Below are 26,880 nucleotides of genomic sequence, written 5' to 3' on the forward strand. Positions count from 1 at the left end.
GGCTGCCATAACAAAATATCACAAGCCTTGTGACTTTAACAACAGGATTTATTATTTCACAGTTCTGAAGTCTTGAAATCTGAGAGCAGGGACTCTGCAGGATTGGTTACTTCTGAGAGCTGAGACAGAATCTGCTTCATGCCTCTCTCCTTCCTTCTGGTGATTTGCTGGCCATCTTTGATGTTCCTTGACTTGTAGAAGAATTATGCCATCTCGGCCTTCACGTTTACATGCATTATCCTTGTGTGCATGTCTCTGGGTCCACATTTTCTCTTTTCTGTACGAATGTCAGCTATATTGAATTAGGGATTCACCCTAGTCCTGTATGACCTCATCTTAACTAGATACATCTGCAGTAACCCTATTCCCAGGTAAGTTCATAGGCTAAAGTACTGGGGTTAAAACCGCAACAAAGGAATTGTGGAGAGACACAGTTAAACTCATAAAACCCCCCTATATTTGAAATCAGAAGCATTTATTCATTGTCTTTTCTTGATCTAAAAACAGGCCTCTGTAGAAGAGGCTTTAGTTTGTTACTCAATAAATATTCCTTGAATTCAACTGTGAAGAGTAGGAGACATTGTCATTTCTGTTTTGACTTGAGCCCTTTACTTCAGTGTCCTGTTGTCTTAAGCACTACTCCAGGTAGTCTGTCTCTTAAGCATTCTCTTCCATTAAACAGGAGAGCATTATTTTCCACACAATGTAGCCTTGGAACACTACTATATTAGTTTCCCTAATGGGTTCTTCTGACTTACAAATGCCGGGTTTATTTTGGCTTGCATATGAAGTTTGATTGCATGCATTCATAATCGAGTTTCCCTTCTGATTTATTAATCAGAACCATCATATATCAAAATGATAATTAACTGGCAAGTTGTGGCAAATGTATACAAAGTTATTTATAGATATCTCACACTTTGCATGTTAACATTATCTAATAAATCATGTAACAGTAAAAGTGGCAGAATACCCAAATTAAATCATTTACTTTTAATGAAAGTGTGAGATTTTAGAATACCATTCTTAAACATTCACAGTGTCTATGGCTTAATTAATCTGCTTCTCCATAATTTGACTCTAATATTTTGAAATGACCTCATAGATACGTTTACCATTCAACATGGAAGTCTGTTGGGTTACATGTTCTGAATTTAATTCATACAGTATCATATTGGGAACGATATTGCTATAGACACATAGATATAGATACAACATTTCCATTTTCTCATTTACAGTTTCACTTACACCATATGGAAACAAAATAAATTATCATGCAACACATTTGAATATTTTCATGTCAGAGTGCCTGTATATAAATAAATATGAAAGGTATTAACTGATATAACTTTTTTCTAGGCATAGCTGCTGAAAGCATCTGATCATTTTAAAATACTTAAGCAAAAAAAATTAAGGAACACACAACTAGAGTTTCATGATTAGCTTTTAATTCTTTTTTTTTTTTTTTTTTTTACCAGCAGTTACTTGGAGATTGAAGGTACTGAGACAGTCAAAAATTTTTTAGGTATCTTTTGTAGAGAATAGCCTAGCCAAGATCTTAAATAACATGAAGATCATGGCTCTTTGGAGAGCACAGTAGACCAATGTCTGAAAGGTCAAAATTCTGCTATTCCCAGTTTCTCCTATTTGCTCTTTATGGAGCAAATTAGAGAAGTGAGTGACACCATAGAAGTTATATGCCTTTGGAAATTACTTCTATTCAAGTTTCTGTTGACCCTTTCATATTTTCTTGGGACAGAAACAGCAGAACAATAAATATAATTGCCTTGCAGAGGAGAGCATACAAACTGTAGGCTGCTTTATCAAATTTTTCTCACAAGAGAAAAATCAAGAGCAGGTTCACCAAATTTCTCTCCCAAGAAAGTTTTTTTTTGTTTTTTTTTAATGTTTGTCTTGAGAACTGGTCTCTGCCAATTAGGTCATGACAACTCATAACCACTTTTAGCAAATAGCTGTACCAACCAAAACATTTGAGGTGATGAGAATGAGCAACCACCCCCACAGACTTGCTTCAAGTTAAAATTAGAGCAAATCAGAACAATTCTGCCTCACATATCAATATTTATTAACAAACAGGACCGAGACATTCATACAGTTTGTTTTCTGTGAGATAATGAAGTCCCAATTCTCCATTCTTATAAGGGATCCCTAAACATCTCACCTGGGGCGGGGGGGGGGGGGCGGAATATATGTGTGTGTGTATATATATATTTTTGTGTATATATATAAATTTGAAGAAGCCTAAAACAACATCCAGAGGGCCAGGATTCTACAGCCTTACAACCCAGGCAGTCAGACATGTTCAGATTAAGTGTCACAACAATTTATGGAGCATTAAGAGATTAAATCTATCCCTTACGTGACAGCCCAGCTATAGGCCTCTCTGCATTCCTATATTCTGATTATTTAAGAGAAGAAAGTTACTGCCAAAATATTTTAACTAATACACATATCTTGAATGCCATTAGTCTCATCAATGAGGATATGCTTCTAAACCCATTATGCTAATCAACCATTCACTAATTTAACGAATGGAATTCCTTTTCTGATGTTTATCATGCTAATTATTAAAGCTTCTATTTTTGATCCAGCATAAATAGCTTAATTAGTTGTATCAACCTCCTCCGGAGTCCTGGTTTCCTTTTAGAATGCTAGTGAGCCATCACTGAGCTGTGAGATTCCAAAAAGCTGTGAGTGACCAATTCCAACTGGTCATCACATCTACAGTGTAAGGTACACTAAGTAATTTACACTAAATCACAGACATCACAGCATTACAGCAAATCTCTAAGATACTAAGATCTTTTATGGTACCATTATTCTATTATCTGCCTTTATCTTTTTTTCTCTCTTTTTGGCTATGCTCTCCTTTATGCTAATAGGCATTCCTCATTGGCTTCTTCTCTTTCTTTAGTTTGTTGGTCCATGTCTCTCTGATTTCTTATCTTATGACTCCTAGGAAATAAGATTTTCCTGTCACTACCTACATTGATATTTTCTCCAAAAGAGATCTCTAGACCACCCACTTTCAGAATCATCTGGGATAAAATGAGAGAAATGCATATTCCCAAAGAGCATCGCTGCGCTTTCTCTAGAAATCTGCAGTTTTAGCAGACACACCCTCTTCATGGTTCTTATACACACTAAGCTTTGAAAGCACATCCTATTTCTCCTGTTCCAGTCAGGTAGCAAGATTCGTATTAACACACTAAGCTTTGAAAGCACATCCTATTTCTCCTGTTCCAGTCAGGTAGCAAGATTCGTATTAAACATAAACTATGTGCATATTGGTTTTATTTAGGTTATTTTTACTTGGTGCATCTACTTTTCAACATATTGTGGAATCTTCATAAATATTCAGTAACTGTAAAGCAAACTCTCAATTATTCAGGTGTGAATTAACTAGCTGATGGATTATCCAAGCTTTTAGCTTCTTCCACCTTCTTCTTAATGTGTTGTGGCTATTTCTCTGGGGAACAAATCACTCATTTGTTGCAACTTGTTAGCAAGTTTGATAAAAGGCTGAGTTTCTAGGCATATTGAAATGAAGTTGGGGTTTTCTGTGTAATAAATATCCTACCCAGAAGGACCATTCCTTCTAAAGATAATGAAAAACTAGCTATAATATCTACCAGTCAAATAAGGACCAAAAGCACTGGCCCAACTCATTTGCTGGGAAATAAAATTCTTCATACTTATCATTACAAATTACAATATATATTGCTAAATAGCCACACAAAATATCAAAATATAGCTACAATATCAGGTAATTAAGTGGAGGGTAAAAAATTGCTTCCCATAAGGGTTTCAAAATACCATCGATGGTATCCTTAGACAAAACTGGGAAAAGTTAAAAAGGGACAAAGGCAATCTTTCTTCTCAGATATATCTGTTTTCTATAGAAAACAGAATATTTAGCCATCTCTAATGAGATTTGTCTACTTTCCATCTCTCATGTGTATTTCACTTATGCACATTTCTTTCCATGGGGTTTACTCTGGTTTCCTGGGATATTACTACTCTGTGATTATAGGCATATCAAGTTTTAAGACCTTTCTTACACAATGGCAAATTCTTACATGTAAGCAGCTGTCTGGTCATCTAACATACAGAGCCTGGATCACTCACTTTCAAGTAATTTATGAGCAGCTTAACATGGTGATTCACACCTTTGAAAAAAAAATACGCTTTGATTTCAGCAAAGCCTAATGGCTTTATGAATTTTAGCACATAGCATACTCACTTCACTCTAGTATACTCACTATCCACAGAGGTCCTTTGTCAATCCCAAATACCACCACCACACACACTTCCATCTCCTTCTTCAAAACAGATGTCATGAAGGCTTCCCGGAGTTTTTTTACTAGACTCTGCTGTTCATCTGCTCAGGATTCCTAACTCTTACACAAACAAGGGTTTCACTCATCGGATCTAGGAGGTGTGGGATGGCCCCCTAGATGACCTCTAAGAACACCTAAGTTTAAATTACTGTAGATCTTCTGGGTGGGCTGTATTAGTTCCTTTCACAATCTTTGGTGGCCCCTGTGAGGTGTCAACTCAGTCACTGACCATACATTTTTTAAAATATCACTGAGAGTCAGTTCTCCCTTCTGTAAAAACATGATACCACCTATGTGGTTTATTGTAAACTTGGCCCACCTATAGCATAAATAACTTCCTGTGAACAGAAAGCCAGCTAAGAACAGGAGACATGGGGTTTAGGAACAAGTTCTCAAGTAGCCACACCATTCAGTCATTGTCCGTCCCTCTCTTTCAATTCAGTCCCTGAAGACTGGGGCAAGGTAGGAGGGGGAGAGAAAGGAAATAATGACAGGTGACATGTGGACCTCCTTTCTTAAGGAAAAAGCTGGTAGGATAAATTCTTTTTCAGTCCCTGGAATCCTTTTTTAAAAAGCCTGCTTCAGTCTGCTGTTACTTGACTGGTGTATGAGAACTACGTGTTGGAAAATGTGGATTTATAGAGCCTATTCAGTTGGATTACCTAGGTGGCAAAGTCCTCAATGGAAGTCAAATGTAAAATGCTTAATTTGCACATTGCCTTATTATTCTTTAATATCTAGTCTCCTTGCTATAATCTTGATACTGTTTGCAGGGAGGATAGTACTTTAAAATACCTTAGACTCAGGCCAAAATGATTTAATCCTTTTTTAAAACTGTGTGCAGGAACTGTTAAGAAATTGCTGCAGGAGTCTTGGGTTAAAAGATGAAATCCTAGAATAAATTTTCAATGTCAAAAATAAAAAAGAGGAGAAAGAGAAGCTATAATATTGATCATTTTCTTTCCAAAAGGTTTAACCTCCTTCCTTATGCGCACTGCAAAGCTGTTTAGATTCTCATTTCAGTCAGAATACCTTTGACTGCCCCGCTGTGGCTGCTGAGAACTTGATTTAGGATATACCGTGCACTAGTGGATTATACAGTCCATCGTTACTCCTGAAAGGATGAGCTCTTAGCGCTTTCCAGAGGAAAAATGGAAGAGTTTCAAAGAATCTACTTAAATCTCAATTAAATTTAGCTCCAAAATTGTATTGTTCCTTTCCTAGTCAAAGGGATTAATTATATAATAAGTCTTTTTCAATTCCAATTTAAAGTTCTGATTCTTACCTCTTAAATCACCCAGAGTGCTTTTGTGGGTCTACCGAATAATACTCCAACTTCCAACTCTAAAGAATGCTGCTGCTGCTGCTGCTGCTGCTAAGTCACTTCAGTCGTGTCTGACTCTGTGCTACTTTCTGCTGAATAGTTTTTGCCTTTATAATGATAATCCCATACTTTACTCCCTGCAACTTCGCTCTGAATAGTGTTTTGCTATTAGCAGTCCTTGTTCCAAACTATTCTTATTTCTACAAATTAGGTGAGTTTTTGGCTTTCAAGACCAGTACTTTATTTACTATAATTCTTTTTACCTGTTGAGAGGAGTAGGGGAGTGATTAGAGGAAGTTTAGGTAGAAAAGAAGAATTGCACAGTCACTGAAAATAGTGAAGGTCACAAGGAGGCAAAACAGACACATGCGTGGAGGAGAGTGTAAACGTACTGCTGCATCCCTAGCCTACTGTTTTTGTTTGTTTGTTTGTTTGTTTGTTTGTTTGCTTTTAAAAGACAGGAAAGAAGAAAGGAGAAAGGAAAGAATCAAAAGAAATTAGGAAGAAGGAGGAAGGGAGAAGAAGGAACCCCTGATAGGAAGGATGATGAAAGAGGAGGGGAAAGATACCTTTGAACATGTCAAAGTGAGTTCTCCTTAAATCCTGCTAAGATTGTTTTTGTTACCATTTTATATAAGCGACTTCTCTCAGGGTCACGTGAGAGCAGAAACTTATTCCTTACTCTAAAAAACTAAACTAAATACTTTTCCTTTAAATTGATTTTGCTGAAATGGATTTTTCATATTGGAACCTCAGCTTTGATTCATTTGCATTCCAAAGTGAAAATGATCTGGGTAGTGAAAAGGAAATGGAAACTTCACCAGCTAAAATTTCCCTGAACTTATAGTAGAAGTGTGTGGAGCTGACTCTCTAAACCAAATGTCTGCACATCTGACCATTAAAAAAAAGTCCTGAAGGAGACTAGCTATTAACAGAATTCTGTGGATAATTCTCTTTTTAAATTATGAAAAATCTTTAAACATCAATTATCTTCACACTACTTCCTTATCTCTAGTTTTTCTTCTCTTTAAAGTCAGAGTTGCAAGCATTTGGTTTGTAAAGACTCATTTCTGAGGTATTATTTCAGTAGGCTCAATATGAAAAAAAGCTGGAGGGTAGAAAGGAAGAACAGAGACAGGAAGAGGGAGAAAGAGAAGGAAGAGACCTAGGAAGGAGAGTGGCATGAATAGTCCAACCAATTGCAGACATAGCAGGGGAGGAGAGGAGATGAAACCATTACTTTGAAGGGATAACATCCCCATTCACTTTGTACTGATGGAAGATGAGCTGAATTAGTAGTTATTGAAATATGAGCCTTTTCTGTGTTTCTCCAGTTGAGTTTTGGGATGTCTTGCTAGCAGCCTAACCTAATTTGGTAGAAAACAGGTTAGGATCAGGTTAAGACTATTAGTTCCACTCTAGGTTACATGTAAGGGTGGGTTTACCACAATATGAGGACTTCAGAACAAGTTTTCCAAACAAAAAGCCCCCAAATCAGGATAAACCTTATTCCGCAGGCCTCTATAGGCTGGGCCATTGACCAAGTCCATCTCCTTAAGAATCTCTTTGCTCCAGACTTGTACTTCTGAGCACATGGGGAAGTATGAGTACCATGAATACCATGTCTCTAACAAAAACTGCATCTTGCTTTCTGCAATAATTTTTAATTATAACTCTGTCTAGTATTAAGCATATATTTTACCCTTGACTTAAATAATATAACTTATGTAGTAGTAGTGTGGAATAGCTTTCCAAAAGTCTTAAATATTCCAAAGAAAAGAGTGACATTTTGTAAGAAAGACCTATACTTAAAATGATGTGAAGGTAGAAAAACAGAGAGAAGCTAACTTATAACACTAAAAGCTAACTGTAACACTCGACCGGAAAAAAAAAAAAAAACTAGATGATTAGGTAGTGATTCATCGCCCAAGAAATAATGCCTATGTGAGTGGTAATGGAAGCATATTAACAGCACTGTGTTTCTTTTCTAAGTATCTGAAACTGCATTCCAACCAAGTGAACATATTGTCTCGATTCTACTACCCACCTAAGGATTTTAATAAGGCTGTATTGATCCACTCCAGCTTGCTTGCTAATGCTTCATAACACACTCAGCCAAGAATGGTTGCAATGTACTTCTTTTCAGCAGTTCATTTTTATCCATTTGAGCCTGCAGTTTTCAAGAATATTTGGGTACTTCTGGCTATACAAAATAATTTTCCTTTTAGACAATAAAATAATTTATCTACTCATTTTATTAATTAATAAACCCATATTCTGCCTTTCTCCTAAAGAGGATGAAAACACATTTTCTCTAGACAGGACCAGCTTCTGCTCTGCGCATGTGGTAGCCCTGTGACTTAGAGGAATCAGGAAAATTTAATTACAGAGTTTGAATCAAGTCCTTGAAAAGTACAGTACAATGGCCTCTGTACTGCAGCCACTTATTGAAGCCACTTTAGGAAATGGTTATTTGAGTCTAATAACTGACTGATTCAATTAAAAGGAGACAGGAAAACCATTTGCTGAAGCAGGCACTCTGTTTATTATTCACTGCTGTCATCTAAAGCACATTTCTTAACCACAACCTTGCGCTGTGGTTCTCCATCCTTCCCCATCCTTCTCTATTTGAAGGCTATGACACAAACCCGTTTTTTACTCACTTCACCAGGTATTCTCAGCTAGGAAGTGGCGTGTGATTAGGAATTTGGGGTGAGATTACATGAGCAATTAAAACCTTGCAGGAGTGCTCGCTTCGGCAGCACATATACTAAAGTTGGAACGATACAGAGAAGATTAGCATGGCCCCTGCGCAAGGATGACATGCAAATTCGTGAAGCGTTCCATATTTTTAATAGCCAGGACATGGAAGCAACCTAGATGCCCATCAGCAGATGAATGGATAAGAAAGCTGTGGTACATATACACAATGGAGTATTACTCAGCCATTAAAAAGAATACATTTGAATTAGTTCTAATGAGATGGATGAAACTGGAACCTATTATACAGAGTGAAGTAAGCCAGAAAGAAAAACACCAATACAGTATACTAACGCATATATATGGAATTTAGAAAGATGGTAACAATAACCCTGTGTACAAGACAGCAAAAGAGACACCGATGTATAGATCAGTCTTATGGACTCTGTGGGAGAGGGAGAGGGTGGGGAGATTTGGGAGAATAGCACTGAAACATGTATAATATCATGTATGAAACGAGTCGCCAGTCCAGGTTCGATGCACGGTACTGGATGCTTGGGGCTGGTGCACTGGGATGACCCAGAGGGAGGGTAGGGGAGGGAGGAGGGTGGAGGGTTCAGGATGGAGAACGCAGGTATACCTGTGGTGGATTCATTTCGATATTTGGCAAAACTAATACAATATTGTAAAGTTTAAAAATAAGATAAAATTCAAAAAATAAATAAATAAGTAAAACCTTGCAGGATTCTAATATATCAATATATATAGCCAAATGGGGATTCTCTCTCCCATTCTGATGAAAATCACATCTCTGGGGCCTGTGCTTTGCAGCAGACAAACTGCAAAAGAAATAGCAATACACTGTTATACATTTAATTCACAAGGAGAACAGCAGAAAGCAATCAGAGACCTGCTTCAATTCCAGTTTTATGGTTAAACAAACTGCACAGGCCTTGAATGGGAAGTTTAAAGAGTAACAAAGACCCAGTGGAAAGTGACAACCCAAAGAATCTACATAGCATAACTCTTGTTTTGGAACCTAGAAAACCAAATTATAACTTTATTAGCATAACTTTGAAATTCACTTTATGATACAATAGAGTGATAACCTTATCCAAAACATTTGTTCTCTAATTTCTGAATATGTATCTATATACCTTATTAAAGAACAAACCCTGATATATTACATCAAATTTTTTCATTGAACTTCAGGAATGCTTACATAGATAAATTAAATCTTAAATCAGAAGTAAACTACTGTACTGGATGTCATCCTGTCATCTTTTGACTTAAAAGGTAAAAGAATGGCCACCTTACAAAATTCTAAAATGTATGCAAGAGTAAAAAGAAAAAAACGGAAGTGATTAGAAGTGATCCAATTCTGGGTGATTCTGGGTGTATTCTTAAGACACAGCTAACAGCATTCTTGTTGCACTAGACATGATTTTATTTTTTTAATTTAAAGGTAAAAGGAAAATTCTAAGGTTTCCTAGGCTACCCAGAAGGGAAGAATACATGGAAAAGCACTTAGGGGAAAAAAATACTTGATTTTAGATATGTTAAGTTTTATGTGCCAGTTATATAACCAACCTAGATAGCATATTAAAAAGCAGAGACATTACTTTGCCAACAAAGGTCCATCTAGTCAAGGCTATGGTTTTTCCAGTAGTCATGTATGGATGTGAGAGTTGGACTGTGAAGAAAGCTGAGCTCCAAAGAATTGATGATTTTGAACTGTGGTGTTGGAGAAGACTCTTGAGAGTCCCTTGGACTGCAAGGAGATCCAACCAGTCCATTCTAAAGTAGATCAGCCCTGGGTGTTCTTTGGAAGGAATGATGCTAAAGCTGAAACTCCAGTACTTTGGCCACCTCATGCGAAGAGTTGACTGATTGGAAAAGACTCTGATGCTGAGAGGGATTGGGGGCAAGAGGAAAAGGGGACAACAGAGGATGAGATGGCTGGATGGCATCACGGACTCAATGGACGTGAGTTTGAGTGAACTCTGGGAGTTGGTGATGGACAGGGAGGCCTGGCGTGCTGCGACTCATGGGGTTGCAAAAGAGTCGGACACGACTGAGCGACTGAACTGAACTGAACTGAACTGATATAACCAAGGAAAGATGTTGAGTGCAAGATGTATATAAGGCTAGAAGTGAGGGAAGAAATTCAGGCTGGGGATACACATTTGCAAGTCACTGGCATATCAGTGATATTTAAAGCCATGAGACTGGATGAAATTGCCAAATATGAGAAGAGTCCTGGGTCAGTCTGAGCTAAGACGTTGGGAAGAGGATGAGGAGAATAATGAGAGGAAATAATCATCAAGGTAGAAGAAAAGTGAAGAATACATGATGTCCAGGGATAAAAGTGAAAAGGGTATTTTAAGGAGAAAGGATATATTAATATCAAGGGAGAGGATGTGAGAGTTGACCATTTGATTTAACAAAAAGGAGGCCACTGATGTCTTTGAAATAGTAGTTTCAGTGTTAACAGTGAAGGTAAAGGTTTGACTGGAATGAATATAAAGGAAAATGAGGGGAGAAACATTGAGGCCAGGATGTATAGATAATTTTTGAGAACTTCTATAGAAAGAAGCAGAGAAACGGGACACAAGCTGGAAAAAGAAATTAAGACAGTAGAACATTTTTAAGATCATAGTATGGTATGACTTTTCTCTCTAGAGAAACAGGGCAGTCAGATTTCCTGAAATTATGTCCTTGAGAATAGAATATAATGCACAAGAGGAAGGACTGATTTTAGATTAGGAGTAAGAACTGTTCATCTCGAGTACTGGAAAGAAAATAGAGTACATGGGTCCGGATGTGATCATGCCAGTTTATTGAAGTTCTCTTCAGGATAACTATTTTCTCAAGCATGTTAGAAATATAATCAGTTATAACTGAGGATGAGGTAGGAAATGTTAGTGGTTTAAGAAGGATATGATATGGAATAATCATCAGGAGAACAGAAACGTTACCTAGCGTTTTGCCATCTGAAGTGGTAGCCACTTGACATATGTATCTACTGAACACTGAAATGTGACTTGTGTGATTGAGAAACTGATTTTTTATTATATTTGATTTTAATTAATTTTGATTTAAAAATTGATGCTCGTTCTAGTCTTCTGAAAAATCTCAGAAGGTTTGGAAAAGCTTGAGTATGTAATTCTGTGGTTTCAGTCATATATTTTATAGAATTTAAATGGAGATCAAGCATTGTTATGAAAATTTAGCATCCAAATTGAGAAGTGTTGTATGTGTAAGATACAAACCAGATTCCATAGAATGAAAAAAGTGAAATCTCTCATTAATATTTTATATCGATTATATGTTGAAATAATATTTAAATATATTGGATTAAGTAAAACATTTTAATTTAACCTTTTTACTCTGTTTTTAATGTGCCTGTTAGAAAACGTCAAATTATACAAATGGGTCACATTACATTTCTGTTGGAAAATGAGGGCCAAGGAAAAGGGAACATGCTTCTCTCCTGCTATGGAGGTAAAGAATCCAGGGTGGTGATTCAATTGCCCCTTTACTAGTATTTGACCTAAAAGCTTAGCATTTAAACTGAAAGAAGTAAAATCTTCCATATAACTTTGTTCTGTTTCTCCCGGCATTCTAATCATTTTGCTTTATGTATTTTGATGTTGGCTATTTTATATACAAAATTTTATAACTGTTACTTTCATTCTTGTTAATATGAATAGTACAGATCCTGATTACACTTCTGTTTTGATTGATGTGGAATATTTTTGTACTTTTTGTATTTAATCTTAATGGGTCATTTTATTTTGGATTATTGTCTTGCAAATAGCCAGTTAGGTGAGTGTGTACATACATGTATGCATGAGACTCAATCTGAGAGTCTGTATCTTTTAATAAATAATTTAACACATCTTCATTTATTATAACTGATATGCTTAGTGTTACTTCTGTCATCTTATTTTTCCAATCTACCTTTTCCTATTTTCATAGTTTTTCTGCATTAGTCAAAATAACTCTGTTTATTTGTAATTCATTGGTGAGTTAGAGGTTTTCTACTGATAGTTACCTTAATATGCTTTTAACACATATTTTGTATCCTTTACCCTATCAACTCTCAGAAAGGAATTTGCCTAGCTCTTACATCTCTTGCCCCCACTACTTCTAAGATTTTTAGCAATTAATCTATTATTTAGCCTTTTTCTTCATTTCAGTGGCAATTTGGAATGTGCAAGGCTTAGTAACACACTGTCAGGTCTTTTCTATGAACTACAAGATAATCATGGAATTCTGTGTGTAGTAGTATACAAAGTGCCTAAACCAATAAATCATGACTTCTAATATGCGAAATGCATTCTGTGGTACTAGTGGGCATGGTAAACAAGGTTGCAGGAAGCTGTTAAAAGTAACTCTAAGTATCTCATGCCTGATTAATGTACTATAATACGGCACATGCTTAATGAAAGAGTCATTAACTGGAATATAATTAAATGTTTAATTCAGTCCCCAGTCAATCATTTGCTTTTAAATATACCTAAGAGTAAATAACCTTAGCTATTTTGGATTTTACCTTGATCTTATCTAGAACGTGAGTAGAGGGGCATCTGTGGATGTACATAGAGGTACCAGACCCCTCAATATGACAAAGCATCTTTCTTTGAGAAATGTTTTCCTGGGATAACCCCAAAGGTGGCCTGTTCTTAAGTTATTTTGAGTTTGCATTTCTGTGTTATTAATTCACCAAGGGACATCAGCTTATAAAAGTTTCTTAGAAGGCTCAACATTAAAACATTTGTTTAACCCTTTGTGACCCAAAGTATTTGACCCTAAATGTTTTGCTTGCCTTACACTGGCAATTTATTTTCAGGGAACCTGTTTCAGTAAGTGTTGTTGCATGATGTTCTGTCATGAAATGGTTAGAGAAGTCACTTTTACTTTCTTAGAGCAACACTTGATTACACAGAGCTCCCAAAGTACGTCTTATATTTTTTATGTCTTTTAGGGTTTTAATGAAATACCTCTGTCAGTTTTGACTTTCAGCTCCCCTTCCTCCCTCCCTGCTCAAATCTGCAGACAAATATAAACCCGATGGTGGGAAGAAACCAAGAAATTGCAGCCATAAGCACATGTACTCAAACCCACATCTATTCTCTGCAATCTAAGGATTCAGTAACATGTCTGGCTCACAGTGCTCACTCTGTTCTCTCTTACTGTGCTTTCTCTGAGAGACTTGCCCTGTAGAAGGAGACGTCTGGAGCGCCAGGCCCACAGTGTACCAGGTAGACACACCCAGCCACGGATCACACACCCTAGGATCTCTCAACAACTGTGTATGTGTATCTCTCTCTAGTTAGACTCTCAATTCCTTGAAGGAGGCATCAAAGAACATATTTATTTTTATATCTGTGTGTGCAGTATAGGTACTTGAGTGTTACTGAATTCATGAGTCACCTAATAAAGTGAAAAGTGAAAAATGGGTGGGTTCCCCAGCTTCTCAATTATTTCAGATGTAAGCATTTGAACAAAAATGCCAGGACATGAGCTAATAGCATCATAGTTTGTTTGTCTATTATCGGTTTCCAAATATTTGGCTTTCTGAGGTGTTTTAAATAATAGAAGACAAGAAGGAATTTTAAAAATCTTTGTATTTTTACTTTTACAATGAAAAACTATTAAGTATTTTTTTTGTAACTGCTGTATCACACACATGCATAGAAGAAATACACAGAATCAACATCAGGATTAACAAAAAATAAAGGTCAGTAGGTCAAGACAAGAATGATAAGACATCAGATTCATGGATCAATAATAAAAAATAGTCAGATAGGGAAAAAAATGAGAAAAATCAATTCACTGAAGATGAAATGCGAATGACAGTGAACATATAAAAAGCTGCCCAACCTCACTAATAATTGGAAAAATGCAAAATAAAACTAAATAAGATTGTATTTTCAAGCATAGGACTAGCAGAAATTAAAAAGATTTATGATATCCAGAGCTGGCAGTGATAAGTACAAATAAGTACTCTCATACACTGTTGGTGGGAGTATAAATTAATAAGCCTATTTTGAAGCGCATTTGGCAGTATCGCAAAATTTCAATTTGTAACTTTTAGCCAACTAGAACTCTTTTCCACAGAAATACTTTCACATGAGAACAAACTTATGCACAGGATACTGAAAGCACCATTATTTATGATAGAGAAAATTGAATGCAAATGAAGTATCCTCCAATACAGTAATAATGAATCAATAATTATACATTTGCACAATAAAATATTATACAGATTAAAAATAGTGAAGCTGACTTTCATGGATTGACTTGGAAAGATCTATAAAGCATAGTGTTAAGGGAAAAAATTAAAAGCATATTGGGGATATAAATTTTGAGCATAATATTTTTATATATATTTATGTATGTTTATTCAGTTAATAAATCTGTTACTTGTACAGGCTCTTTAAGCTACTCAAACATCTGATGCACTGGTATGTTTGTAATTAAATACTACATTATAAACAAAGAAAAATGTGCTAAAGCAGGTTGGTGTAATACCAAGCTCAACCTTGTTACTGACTAGGACAGAGCTGAAGAAGAGCTAATATGTTTTATTCTGTGTAGTTCTATATAATTTGAATCCTTTGTAACAAAAATGTATGATACATGTAACTTTTAAAATGTATTTGGCCTCTAATAACCATAAAGTTTGTCATAGCTATCATGGAAAGCCTGTCCAGCTTAATACTTATATGCCAAGAAGTTGAAAGTTTAGAATTACTGATTATGTGACATGAGCAGCATCACACACTGACTATTAGACACTGGCAGCAGCCACAATACCCATTCCTTAATATTGGGCAGCCCATCTAATTCAATAATTTAAATTAAATCTATTCTTTCTCTTCTTATATAGACTACTTAGATCACCTGGTAGGCTACAAGGCACTTAGCCAGTCCTCCTATACAACTCTGATCAGTCAGTGGAAGGGGAACAACGTGATGAAAACCATCACTTTAAACAGGTGAAAGGAGTACATGATGGCGAAATATCTCAACTCCATTCCCTCAACAGATCGCTTTTCAGAGTACCATTGGAAGCTGAAAATAAGATGTCTTAAGGAAAATAAGTAATCCTCAGGGATTAATAAGGCTAAGTAGAAGTGTTAGTATTTACAACTCAACTGAAGCATGCACTTTTTAAAAAATTTATCCTTCTACTTATTGACATAAATAATAGACCATGTCTGTCTATGTTGCCATACAATTTTACAATGCTGAGCAAGTAACATCTCCATTTCCTCTGTAGACAATGATTCGATTCCTCACAGCTAATCTTGAAAATCCTTTTGCAGAAGTAATGATCTCCCTATTAAATTGTGGTTGAAATTTGTGCTCAATAGAGGGTGCATTTAGTTCAAGCAATACATTTTCCAGCAGCATAAACACTAATACCGAAGCCCACTGTGCACAGCACACATGTCACATGGCCATTTTTCCAGTGAAGGATGCTGTAAAACTATCTCAGAGCTCATTTTCCTCTTGATCTGTCATCTGTATACTCTATGGACAGCTTGTCTGTCACTACTCACTTGTTCAAAACAAAATGCGTTCTCTCATATTGGACTGTAAGAATTTATAAACACGGTGATGTTCCACCTAGCTTCAGCTCAGATGGAACAAATGTCAGCAGCTGGCTGTAACCTGACTACAGCTTAATAACAGCAAAATCTTCCCTTCTATGTTGAGTGCATTCTTATAAATTTTATAGAAGCTTCTATAGTATTTTCCCAGATATCATTTCTATTCTGTATCTACATTTTTAGTCAGAAACCATTAGAAGAATGTTTCTCCTTTAAGGAAAAAAGATGCCTTAGAATACTTCTGAATTATAATTTTTAATTAAGCTAAATTCTCCTGCTGCTGCCGCTGCTGCTGCTGCTAAGTCACTTCAGTCGTGTCCGACTCTGTGCGACCCCAGAGACAGCAGCCCACCAGGTTCCCCCGTCCCTGGGATTCTCCAGGCAAGAACACTGAAGTGGGTTGCCATTTCCTTCTCCAATGCATGAAAGTGAAAAGTGAAAGGGAAGTCGATCAGTCATGTCCGACTCCAGCGACCCCATGGACTGCAGCCTACCAGGCTCCTCCGTCCATGGGATTTGCCAGGCAAGAGTAATTCTCCTAATGTCAGTTAATTCGGCCTTTATTGACACCACGCTCTTGTGAACATGTACAGTTTTAATTGCATTAAGGTGATGTTTTAGTTCCTGACCATTGTATAAAAAGCCCTTTTCTGCAGTTGTCTACATTATATCACTACACTTTCTCTGATGTATGCAGCAACATTCACTTAACAAAGATAGCTCCTGGTAATAACTGTTAATTGGGAAAAATTATAGAAAATAAACAGCATAATAACCCTCAATACATTAGTGCAAATGTAGTAACTATAAAAGGATAATCAAATCACCCTCTGAGGTATTCATTTGCTTTTCATACGTGGACCAGAATTCAAGTATGAGAAATAAAACTGCAATTTTACAGAGAGGAGAGTAGCTGGCAAAAGAATAACCTGTGACAATTTAATATGAAGCTTCTAGTTTATTAAAAATTTTCTTTTTGAGTTCTAAGTTTCCTAAAGCACTTTCAGTCCAGGCATAAGTTAGCCCTAGGGTTGATTAATTTTGCTGCCCACCAACCCCACAAAATGCCTCATATGTCTTGCCATATTACTGCTTTGCCCGTCTATGGTCAGTGTAGCTTTCTGTCTGGTTGCAGTATAGCTGCCGCAGTTCCAGTCATCCCATTGCAGCTTCTTTATAGAGGAGGAAGAGGAGTTGTTCACTAAGCATTCCCAGAAGCACCTCAGCTGACTTCCCCTCATTACATTGGCCAAAGCCTCTTCCTGAGTCAATCACAGGCAAAGCAAACAGGACTACCATCAATGCTTTTATGAATATGATTTTGTAGAATAGGGTGAGTTGCCCAACATAATCCTGCTGCTGCTGCTTAGTCACTCAGTCATGTCTGACTTTTTGCGACCCCATGGACTATAGCCTGCCAGGCTCCTCTGTCCGTGGGATTTTCCAGGCAAGAATACTGGATTGGGCTGTCATGCCCTCCTCCAGGGGATATTCCTGACCCAGGGATTGAACCCAGGTTTCCTGCACTGCAGGCAGACCCTTTACCGCTGAGCCACCAGGGAAGCCCAACATAATCCTACTTCTGCTCAGGAGGGAAAAAAAAAAGATATACTCTGAGTGAAAGTTACTCATTCATGTCTGACTCTTTGCTACACCATGGAACTATACAGTTCATGGAATTATCCAGGCAGAATACAGAAGTGGGTAGCCTATCCCTTCTCCACCAGATCTTCCCAACCCAGGAATCAAACTGGGGTCTCCTGCATTGCAGGAGGATTCTTTACTGAGCTGTCAGGGAAGACCAGAAATAGTTCAGTGAATGTTTATTGGACTGATATCAAAGAGTATCTGGTACTCCCTGGATTTACTGATTTTTATATACATGTCCACCTCTCTGTGAAAATGTATGCTATCTCAGAGTGGGTGCTGCTTTATATGTGTGTTCATATGGTCAAAGCATGTTAAAGGTTCAGTACTTCTCAGTTAATGAATGAGCGAGTATAAGAACAAATATTTAATCTATAAGAAGAGAAGAAAATTTACTATGAAGTTAATGCTTAATATTTAAAGGCTTCTTGTGAGAATCTAAGGAAAGTTGCAGAAACATGTTATTATGATCATCTGTTATAAGCTTTGCAGGGGTAATATATTTTAATAGCAGTTGGTTCAGTTTGCTGACTCCACTCTGACGGACTTGTCCTCCGTCATGTTTCTCCCAGGGCTGGAGCGACCACTAGCATTTTGAGAATTCAGTTACCACAAAGATGAGTTGGAGATACATTTATTTTTAGTTCAGAGGGATATATTCATGTGTTTCTGAGTCGTTTCCATGTGTAGTAATGTTACTGCTAGCCACATGTTATAGGCATGGTTTCCAGAAATACCCCTCCACCCACCATGCTGAATCGCTGCATGATACAAAGGTGCAGGCCTAGAAACATTAAGGTGATTGAACATGCCCTAAGGTACCCAACCCTGAAAGAATGTCAGCAGTAAAGGAGAAACAAGGTTTGAAAGGGAGGGAGACGGGAACTGGTCTGTTTACCTTTTTTAAGGCAGATACATAAGATTATAAGTAGAAGATCCAGTTCTTATCAAGGTCCAATCAAAACAGAATATCTCTCCTGTCAAAAAGATATTTGATAATGCAGTGTATACAATTTTGAAAGCATCATAACTTTTCTCACATTTAATGGGTATTACATGAAACAGAATGTAACAGGATCCCTATTTGTAGGAAACAAATCTGGAATAGTACTGAAAACAGCATGTTTGCCTATAACAGCTAATATTTTGAACTTGATAGGTTTTCCCAAATTTAGCAACCATCATAAAAATTTACATGATATAACCTATAAAAAGTTATGAAGCTGAAATAATTTTTTGTAAACTAATAATAAAACCAAATCTTGACCAACCATGGCAAGGACAAGACTGAATTCCCTTTGTATTCTCTCTATAGAAAATTATGCTATAAAACTGTCATCAAATGAGGAGGTGAACAAAGTTATGAAGCCAAAAGTACAGTCAATGGTTTTGCCATTACACTGTAGCAACAGTCTAAAATAAGAATAATAGATAACTCTCTGCTTGAAGGCTTTCTAAGGACATTGTGTGTGTTTACTTCTTTAAGTTCGCTTACTGATACAACTCACGAAAGTTAGCATGTCAGCAGGCAGGGCTATGTTACACAGCTGTAGCCCCCCTAACATCAGTGCTTAATACAGTAAAGGTTTATTTCTTGCTCATTCTTTATATCCTGTAGCTAGAAATTGTGCTTTATATGGTTGTCACATAAAGACTTAGTATGACAGCACTTCTACCATCTGGAATATCTTCGGTCCCTGTAACAAGGAGAAAGGGAGTGACAAATAGCACATTGACTCTTAAAAGCTTTGACTGGAAATGACAGCCATCATTTCTACTTATATTTTGTTGACCAAAGCTGGTCACCTGGCCATGCCGAACTTCTTCAAAACAATCTCTCCTAGAATGAGAAGAACAAATATTTGTAAACAGCCAATAATAATTTCTACAAGTACTGTTACCACTAGTTGAAATATAGGGAAACTGAAGCATTAAAAAAATATGTAATTCGCCAAATATTATACATATAATAAAATATAAGGCTAAGCTTCAAGAGCAGAATCCAAAGTCCACAAGCTTAACTTACTTCTACCTTAATTTCTTCTGCTATCCTTCTACCTTTTTTGACATACATTCTTTGGCAAATCCCTAAGCCCTGGAATGGAATGGTGTTACCCCAAGTATGATATTCTTACTGACAATTACAAGTAATACAAAATTAAGATCCACACATGTTCTAGTTTAATGAGCAACATAGTTTAAACTCCCAGTCATTATAGTCATTCAAGGAACATTTTAAAAACACATTCAGAAGTTATAAATGAATATAGTTATTATTTTATGATATGTTATCACATCAGTTCCATTGAGAAAAATAAGAGGAGGAAACATTTCTACACTGGAGGAAAGGATTCTCATTTTCATTAGAAAAGACCCTGATGCTGGGAAAGATTGAAGGCAGGAGGAGACGGGGACCAAAGAGAATGAGATGGTTTGATGGCTTCACCGACTCGATGGACATGAGTTTGAGCAAGCTCCAGGAGTTGGTGATGGACACAGGGAAGTCTGGCATGCTGCAGTCCATGGGGTCGCAAAGAGTCAGACACAACTGAGCAACTGAACTGAACTGAACTGGAAGGGATTATCTGGAGATTAAAGGGCCACCTATGAAGGTCCAGCAGCTGTAGTGACTCATTACCAGTGATCAATGTCTGCCTTTTCTCCCTCTCTTCCTCCTTCCCTTCCTTTTTCCCTCCCTCCCTCACTCCCTCTCTTCCCTCCTTCCATCTTTACTTCCTTCCCTCCCTTACTCTTCCCATACTTCCTTCCACCTTTTCTTTCACGAAAGTATATTTCATTTTATATGGCAGATATTAGGAACTTCATAGAGAAACAGGAATAAGGTCTAATCTACTCTCAGCCCTCATGGCACTCACAGACACATCCACAAATGAGATGCATAAATGCAAAGTAAGATTCAGTGAGACAAACTGAAAGTCTCAGAAACTCAAACTCTACACATATGCCTGACTTTATAGGCTCAGAACAGGACTATAATTTTCCAGGATATGTTTATTACAGCTCTCTTCTTGTGAATTTATTAAGATGCTCTCTAATGCATAAGACCTTTTGGTTTCATTCGCTGATGTGTTTATAGCTGACATGCACTATCTTTCCTAGCTTTTGTGCCCACATTTGTTTACACTGACACATGGTGCTACAGCATTTGCCTAGATAAGATTTCAAGTGTTTTCCCTGAAAATCGCCCAGAATTATAGTAAAGAGATGCATTTATAAACATTAGGGAACACTGGATCTTGGATTCCATGTTCCTTGACATCTGTTAGTAAGTATCTTACTACCTTCAGTGGCTTTAGGGTATACATTGTTTACCTGTGGCACAGCAACAAAAAAACAAAAGAAAGCTCCCATATTTTGCCGGGTGAGATTCTGTGTTTGACTCTCATGGTTCTGAGAGTTGTTTACAGCCATCTGGCGGAAAGGCTTACTTGTACTTCACCTGCAGTGATTTGTGTGTCACGCTTTTTGTCTCTTATGGTGCATGAAAAGGACAAATAAAAGTCCTTTCCACTGTAATATCTCTCCTCATAAAAGTTACTTTTCCATACTTTAATTACTGGCATGATATCCTGTCTCTGTTCTTAGTGTCAGAGGTCTTACTTTGCTTTCTTTTCCAATTACATCGTCTTCAAGCGCTTCATGTATTTTAGTCTGCCATAGTTCCGTCGGTATAAGGAACAAAGATAACTTTTGTGCTGTGCTACAGATGCCTAGTGTCTTTTCTCAATCTGTATCTTCATTTTTGTAATACATGTGGTTAAAGTCTCATTGAACATGGTAGCTATAATGTATTCAAAAAATGCTGACATTCAAACTGGAAGCAAGAATTTTGTTTCATTTTTAGTTGTCAGAGATTCTAATATAATGATGTACAATAAGCTTATTTGCTATTTCAGACTGAGAGTGAGAAAGGATCCCAAATTAAGTTATTTTGTACTGTATTTTCCTTTCTGGGCAGGAAGTATACCTGTCCACATAGCTTTTTTTTTTTAACTAGAGATGTTATACAATTTTGTTGAAACCATTAACAATTTTGCTGTTATAGAAAGTTTGGGAAAAGAAAAAAAAAGAAAGTTATTGATGTAGAAAGACTGCATAATAAGCAGTGCCCTCCCCCACTTCCCCCAAAAGTCTCCATGGCTTATAACTAGCCTTTATTTCTTACTCATGAGTCACCAGGTCAGCTGTACCAACTCTACTTACAGTGCTAGTTAAGTTCAGGTTTGTTTCATATTTCTCATTCTGGAACCCAAGTTGAGGAACAGCATCTCTGTAAAGCATGCCCTCTCATGGGGTACCGGGCAGGACTGTCAAAGTGACGGCCAAGTACATTAAAGCCCTGGCTTGATATGATGTATCTGACCCCATATGAACTTGCCAGGTGGAGCAATGGTAAGGAATCCACCTGCCGAAGAGGGAGATACAAGAGATGCAGGTCCAATCCCTAGATCACGAAGATACCCTGGAGTTCAGTTCAGTTCAGTCACTCAGTTGTGTCTGACTCTTTGCGACCCCATGAATCGCAGCACGCCAGGCCTCCCTGTCCATCACCAACTCCTGGAGTTCACTCAGACTCACGTCCAGCGAGTCAGTGATGCCATCCAGCCATCTCATCCTCTGTCGTCCCCTTCTCCTCCTGTCTCCAACCCCTCCCAGCATCAGGGTCTTTCCCAATGAGTCAACTCTTCACATGAGGTAGCCAAAGTGCTGGAGTTTCAGCTTCAACATCAGTCCTTCCAATGAACACTCAGGACTGATCTCCTTTAGGATGGACTGGTTGGATCTCCTTGCAGTCCAAGGGACTCTCAAGAGTCTTCTGCCTTATGACCCAGCAATCCAACTGCTGAGCGTACACACTGAGGAAACCAGAATTGAAAGAGACACATGTATCCCAAGGTTCATCGCAGCACTGTTTATAATAGCCAGGACATGGAAGCAACCTAGATGTCCATCAGCAGATGAATGGATAAGAAAGCTGTGGTACATATACACAATGGAGTATTACTCAGCCATTAAAAAGAATACATTTGAATCAGTTCTAATGAGGTGGATGAAACTGGAGCCTATTATACAGAGTGAAGTAAGCCAGAAAGAAAAACACCCATACAGTATACTAATGCATATATTCGAAATTTAGAAAGATGGTCATGATAACCCTGTATGCAAGACAGAAAAAGAGACACAGATGTATAGAACCATCTTTTGCACTCTGTGGGAGAGGGAGAGGGTGGGATGATTTGGGATAATGGCATTGAAACATGTATAATATCATATATGAAACAAATAGCCAGTCCAGGTTCAATGCATGGTAGAGGATGCTTGGGGCTGGTTCACTGGGATGACCCAGAGGGGTACGGGGAGGGAGGTGGGGGTTCAGGATGGGGAACACGTGTACACCCGTGGCAGATGCATGTTGATGTATGGCAATACAACATTGTAAAATAATTAGCCTACAATTAAAATAAATAAATTTATATTAAAAAAAAGAAATAAAGTGAGAATAAACCCCCCCAAAAAAAAGAGTCTTCTCCAACACCACAGGTCAAAAGCATCAATTCTTCGGCGCTCAGCTTTCTTCACAGTCCAACTCTCACATCCATACATGACTACTGGAAAATCCATAGCCTTGACTAGATGGACCTTTGTTGGCAAAGTAATGTCTGTGCTTTTTAATATGCTTTCTAGGTTGATCATAACTTTCCTACCCTGGAGTAGGATATGGCAACCTGCTTCAATATTCTTGCCTGGAAAATTTCATGGACAGTGGAGCCTGGTTCCATGGGGTCACAAAGAGTTGGACATGACTGACACATTTTACTGCATGTTATATTGGAGTGAGTCTCCTACACAAGTTCTGTCAGTGAGGTAGGGAAGTATTCTTCACATGCAGTGAACAATGGCCAGTGCAGAGAGGAAAGGAATACTTGTGACCAAGTCATACAAATGCCGTAAATCTCACTTATGGCTCTCTGTTTTCCTCATATGAAATATAGTAATTTCCAGGGGAAATTCTTAATCATGTTTGTCAGTGTACTTCGAGATTTCTTGGGGTATATTTCTTCTCTCATTTGATATGTAGGTTTCTCCTTCCACATGTCTTTCGTGGCTTCAATTTAGGGGGAAAAAATGACATATGTTTCTACCATAGTGTATTAGAATTGATATAAAACCACCTAGTAATAAGGTTCTTTCTCATATGAGATTACCACTTTTTTAAGTAGTATGTACTTCTATCCACTTTTTTTCTAAATAAGATTATAACTTTTAAAAACTAACTTGAGGTTTTGCCCACTTCTAAATATAAGAATGAAATAATTATTTCATTAGAACAGTAAAGCTCCTTTTATCCATAACACCAGCCATTCTCTCTTTCCTAAATGAAGATTTTTAAAATATTTTGTATATTTAAATTTGTCATTATTTATTGAATAAACCAAAAGTATAGATTATACTAGTATTTTAAATGCTTAATATAGTTTTACTTTTATTTCCTCAAGGTTCTCTTTCCTGTGAAAACTGACTTGCCCTATAACATTTCATAACTTGAAATAATCAAAAGATTTAAAAATCTTTGGTTTAGTTTTATGCACATTAAACTTGTAATAATAGATATCATGTTCAGTAAATGCATTTTGCCAAATAATACCATCTGCACATAATGGGGACTTATAAATTCACTTGAAAGTTCACAGAATACAATATAAGCTTTGATGTTTGTATTAGAGATTGGCCAAATGGCTTATGTTTATTCAAACATCTGTGAGATTCCTCTGTTTACATGTCCCAATAAATATGGTACAGCCAACAATTTGTCCTTCTAGTGTTATAGTAAGATGTATGTTCAATTCCATTAAAATTGATGATATGCTGAAAAACATTCTGTTTGAATTTGGCTAGTTGGAGAAGGCAGTGGCACCCCACTCCAGTACTCTTGCCTGGAAAATCCCATGGATGGAGGAGCCTGGTGGGCTGCAGTCCATGGGCTTGCTAAGAGTCGGACACGACTGAGCAACTTCACTTTCACTTTTCACTTTCATGCGTTGGAGAAGGAAATGGCAACCCACTCCAGTGTTCTTGCCTGGAGAATTCCAAGGATGGGAGAGCCTGGCAGGCTGCCGTCTATGGGGTTGCACAGAGTCAGACAAGACATGACTGAAGCGACTTAGCAGCAGCAGAGGTTCAAAAATTAGTTTTGTCAAGAAGCTAGTTTTTGTTTTGTTTTTTGTGTGCCCATTTTGAGAGATGGCACCTATGAGGGGTATGAACAGGAACTCTATACCTATGACTTCAGGCTAAGGTGAAACCTCTTTAGCCCCTCCTGACAGCCTGCTCTGGCTGCAACTACACAGTGTTATTTCAGAAGTTGAGTGGGCCAGTCTTCATATTGCTGTGTTTCATTTTCTTTTTTTTTTCTCTTGATTTGACTTCTTTTTATTTCTTAAATACAACTGCTGCTGCTGCTACTAAGTCGCTTCAGTCGTGTCTGACTTACCTTAACTGGTCTACCTTAAACCTCATCTCATTAGAGTTATACAGAGAAGGATTTAGCTTTCATAGTTGACTTTGGATTCTAGCAGTCAGTTTTTTCCACATCATTTTCTCTTTTGCAATCTTCTTTTTTTTAATATATTTATTTTAACTGGAGGCTAATTACTTTACAATATTGTGGTGGTTTTTGCTGTACATTGACATGAATCCGCCACGGGTGTACATGTGTTCCCCATCCTGAATGCCCCTCCCACTTCCCTCCCTGTACCATCCCTCTGGGTCATCCCAGTGCACCAGCCCTGAGCACCCGGTCTCATGCATTGAACCTGGACTGGAGATCTGTTTCACATATGATAATATACATGTTTCAATGCTATTGTCTCAAATCACCCCACCCTCACCTTATCCCACAGAGTCCAAAAGACTGTTCTATACATCTGTGTCTCTTTTCTGTCTCCTATGTAGGGTTATTGTTACCAACAACTTTAATGAGATGCAGTTTTTATATTCCATGAGATGTATATTATTTTATATTTATATTTTTATAATTATATTCCATAAGACTCATTTAAAGCTTATGAGTCAATGATTTTTTCATTAATCTTCAGAATCGTACATCTATCACCATAATCTAATTGTAAAACATTTTCACCATCCCCAAAAGAAACCCCCTACTCATTAGCAGTCACACCTCATCCTGTCCTCACTCATCCACAGTCCTGTGCATGTGGGCTCAGTCTCTTCAGTCATGTCCCACTCTTTGCAACCCTACAAACTGTAGCCCACCAGGCTCTTCTGTCCATGAGATTCAGGGTACCGCAAATCTACTTTCTGTCTTTATATATTTGCCAGTTCTGAACACATCATATAGCAGGTGGTCTTTTCTGACTGGCTTCTTTCACTGAGCATAGTATTTTCAAAGTTTATCTATGTTGTAGCATGAATCAGTACTTTGTCCCTTTCTATTGCCAACTAATATCTGTAGTATGGGATACTGTGTTTTGTTTACCCATTCATCAGTGATGGATGTTTGAGTTGTTTCCACTTTTTGACTATTATGGATAACACTGCTATGATCTTTCATGTACAAGTTTTTGTGTACACATGTCTTTACAGTTCTCTTGACTATATACTTAGAAGTGAAATTTCCAGGCCATGGTAGACCTAAACATTGTAACTCTATGTTTAAATTTTTGAGGAGCTACAAAATTGTTTTCTAAAATGGGTGTAACATTTTATGACTCCACCAGCAATGAATGAGGGTTCTAATTTAAATGCATCCTTGCCAACATTGTTATTGGTGGTCTTTTTGATTTTAGCCATTCTAGTAGGTGTCAGGAGAAGGCAATGGCACCCCACTCCAGTACTCTTGCCTGGAAAATTCCGTGGATGGAGGAGCCTGGTGGGCTGCAGTCCATGGGGTCCCTAAGAATCGGACATGACTGAGCGACTTCACTTTCACTTTTCACTTTCCTGCATTGGAGAAGGAAATGGCAACCCACTCCACTATTCTTGCCTGGAGAATCCCAGGGACAGCGGAGCTGGTGGGCTGCTGTCAATGGGGTCACACAGAGTCGGACACAACTGAAGTGGCTTAGCAGCAGTAGGTGTCGAGGGGTATCCCAGTATGAGTTTGATTTACATTTCCCTAATTACTAATGTATGGATGTGAGAGTTGGACTGTGAAGAAGGCTGAGCGCCGAAGAATTGATGC

General features: G+C 37.6%; 1 protein-coding gene and 1 non-coding gene across 2 annotated transcripts in view; both read left to right on the plus strand.

Annotated features, from left to right (window-relative positions):
* The window catches only part of EPHA6 (EPH receptor A6), a 1,036,017-nt gene that overhangs the window by 924,836 nt on the left and 84,301 nt on the right, over positions 1-26,880 (plus strand). The gene's annotated exons all lie outside the window — the stretch shown is intronic.
* On the plus strand, positions 8,432-8,538 carry LOC138989571 (U6 spliceosomal RNA). Its single transcript, XR_011465844.1, has one exon. It is a non-coding gene; the product is annotated as a U6 spliceosomal RNA (small nuclear RNA).

Source organism: Bos mutus, chromosome 1 (assembly GCF_027580195.1).
Source record: "Bos mutus isolate GX-2022 chromosome 1, NWIPB_WYAK_1.1, whole genome shotgun sequence".
In the NCBI taxonomy this organism is placed as follows: domain Eukaryota; kingdom Metazoa; phylum Chordata; class Mammalia; order Artiodactyla; family Bovidae; genus Bos; species Bos mutus.